Raw genomic sequence first — 3,123 nt, forward strand, 5'->3', positions numbered from 1 at the left:
GGGGGGGGGGGTCAGCAAGCGTAATTACAGAAGCGAGAGCGGCTAGTTAAGTTTCGGTTTCCTGAGGTTTCGTTTCTCAATTGGAAATACTTAAGACGGGGCCATGGTCACAAAAAGAAATAGTGCAAACAGGAAGACTGATGCAACCCTAGCAGTGCTGCGGCCTCCACCAGCCCAACGGTAGGGCGGCGGGAGGCTGTGCGCCCAACCTCAGGCGGCGCTCCCAAATGTGGCAAGCCCAGCGCCGCGCCCTGGAATGGCCCCTTTTCGGCCCTTCTCCTCCGGGAGGAACAGAAAAGAAACTCCAGGAAAGGCACAAATTGAATGCAGGGCGTCAACTCAGTCCTATGCCCACCAAAGTAGAACATAGCCCCCTCATTCCCCCCTTTCTCATGAACCAGAGGAGCCAATCTTGGGTCCTCAAGGCTCAGTTTCTTCAATTTCTGAGGCCTCGCAGGGCTGATATTGTGTTCTTAATATCATTAGCTGGACTGTATTTATTCTTTCGCGAACAAAATCCATGACTTTACTGACTATACAGGGGCCTATAGTGAGGAGGAGAAGGAGGCATAGTAGAGGGCCCAGGATGGGGAGGAGGAAGGGGAGCATCCCATGAAATCCTGACCAAAGGGGATTATCCGCTAATTCCTGCCGGCGGCGAGCTAGGTCTTCCTGGAGCTGGTGGATCTTGGTTCTTACAATGCCTGATTTATTTGCATAGAAACAACATTTTTCTTTTAGGGCGAGGCATATTCCACCCTGTTCAGGTGTCAGCAAGTCTAAGCCCCTCCTATTTTGTAGGACTACCTCGGCCAGTGAATCTAATTGGTCCTGTAAGTCCTGAATGGTACCAGAGAGGGCTTCTACATCTTCTATTGCCTAGACAGCTGACTATAGGAGTGAAGGGAGACCCCAAGACCTGTACTCCCTGTGGCCACAGCTCCTGTAATTCCTAATTGTACCAGGAGGGGTATGACTGTAATGGCTCGTTTGGTTCTCCCTGCCCAGAGGTCAAAGCTGGGAATGGGCAATGGGGTGTCTTCCGAGATCAGGTCTACATTGGGGAGGAGGGTGGCTAGGGTGCAGACCCCTGTCCAGTTCGGGGGTAAATAGGTGTATGCTAGGTTATTTCCACAGACAAAGACAGTGGTATTAGGACTACAGAGGGAGGAGTTCACGGGGATATATTGACTACATCCAGTGGATGAAAGGATTCCCAAGTCAATACTGGTGTTAGAGAGGGAATCGTTCTTGACAAAGCATGAGGTATTAAAGGTGGTTGAAAATTTTGAAAATTGTATGGGGAACGGCTCGGGGAGTGAAGTAGGGTTACATCGTTCGCTGATGTTTAAATTGGCAAAGGTGGGGATGGCCATAGGGCGGGGCGGTCCTTGAGGAAGGCAGAGCCAGCAATCCTGTGCTAAGTTGGGGTTGGTGGCATTCAAAAGCGCAAAAGTAGCTTCTAGTATAGGCATGGTCTGGGAGTCCAATTCAGAGGGATTGACCTTAGGGAGAATTAGGGGGTGGTAGCTGAGCTGTGGGTACAGATGCCGATAGACCTCTTCTATTTGTCTTCGGGTTTCTATCTGGCGCACTGCGTCCTGGGGCCCCCCACCGTCTGACATATGTGTGGGGGCCCTGGTATTCCAGCATACCGGGGTCCCGGGGATGCCAGTGCATCCAGCCTGAAGGTATTTATTATCATCACTAATGGTGGGGCTTTTATTATTCTGTAGTATGGCTGTGAAATAAGTCTTGTTATTGGCCCCTATACATTGCTGGTAAGAGGAATAGCACATGCTATGCATTGATTCCTGGAAGGTAGAACAGGGGCAAGTAGCTCGAGGGGGGAGTGGCTTAGGCTTATGGTAGCATTGCCAGCTTTGAGAGACCCCGGTGCCCTTATATTCCTGAACAAGATATGCAGTTATGCCCCCGCAGTCCTGCATATGAGTATACCCTCGAGGAACAACAGGAGTCTCCATAGTACCTCCCCTGCACTCGCACGGTGCACCGTATAGTTGTTGTATTAAAGTATTCTTATCGGGGGGAGGGCTGAGTCCTCCCCTCGTGGCTCGAGGGTTGAGGGTTAGGACTATCATTAGGGCTATCAGCAGTACCTTGGTCATCATGGGGGAGGGTACGGCGCAAGGTCAGTTTGAGGGGATTGTCCTTACTCCGGTCAACAGTCCAGGTGACGTCAGCTTTAGTGGACTTGATGAGGTCAGAAAATGGGTCCACCGGCTTGACGTGGGTGTAATGGATCCAGGCAGCTATGCTGTCCACCTTGGTGGCCGTCGGCGTTGTCAGGATGATCTGGTAAGGTCCTTTCCACCTGGGTTCTAGGGTCTCTTGTCGATGGCGTTTGACAAGGACCCAGTCACCTGGCCGGAGCTGGTGTGGAGTAGGCGGGGGTCCTGTTGCATATAGCTCTTTTAGTTTGGGCCAGATTGTCTCGTGTATCCGCTGTAAGGCTTGGAGGGAAGACAGGAGATTATTTTCTGGGTCCAATTGGATAAGGTTAGTCTTTAGGTTAGGGATGATAGGAGGAGGCCTACCATGCATTATTTCGTAGGGAGTAAATCCTAGCTTATAGGGGGAATTTCGCACCCTAAACAGAGCGTAGGGGAGTAGGACTACCCAGTTAGCGCCAGTCTCCATGGTCAATTTAGTCAAGGTCTCTTTTAGAGTTCTATTCATCCTTTCTACCTGTCCTGAACTCTGGGGGTGGTATGCACCATGTAATTTCCAATTAGCCCCAAGTATGGAAGCCAGATCCTGACTTACCTTAGAAACGAAGGCTGGCCCGTTGTCGGACCCTATCATAACTGGAAAGCCATACCTGGGCAGGATCTCTTCTAGTAACTTCTTAGCTACTATTTGTGCAGTCTCATTCTTGGTTGGGAATGCCTCAGTCCAACCTGAAAAGGTATCTATAAACACCAGTAAATATTTATACCCATATTTGCCAGGCTTTACCTCCGTGAAGTCCACTTCCCAGTAGGCTCCGGGCTGGTTTCCTCTCTCCCGGATGCCAGTGGTTGGCGGGTGGGTGCTGGCATTATGGAGTTGGCAGACTGCACAGTCAGCAACCAGTCGTTCAGTCTTCTCGGAGACATTTTT

The 3,123-nt window shown here is 50.7% G+C and overlaps 1 long non-coding RNA gene across 1 annotated transcript; it reads right to left on the reverse strand.

The window, feature by feature from the left end:
* Positions 1 to 1,576: 1,576 nt before the first annotated feature.
* Positions 1,577 to 2,862, reverse strand: LOC113616972 (uncharacterized). Its single transcript, XR_003431463.1, has 2 exons — positions 2,788 to 2,862; positions 1,577 to 2,474 (listed from the first exon to the last, which is right to left on the reverse strand). It is a non-coding gene; the product is annotated as an uncharacterized LOC113616972 (long non-coding RNA).
* Positions 2,863 to 3,123: the final 261 nt, after the last annotated feature.

Source organism: Aethalodelphis obliquidens, unplaced genomic scaffold, assembly GCF_003676395.1.
Source record: "Aethalodelphis obliquidens isolate GAN/ISIS:26980383/991018 unplaced genomic scaffold, ASM367639v1 scaffold1062, whole genome shotgun sequence".
Classification (NCBI taxonomy): Eukaryota; Metazoa; Chordata; class Mammalia; order Artiodactyla; family Delphinidae; genus Aethalodelphis; species Aethalodelphis obliquidens.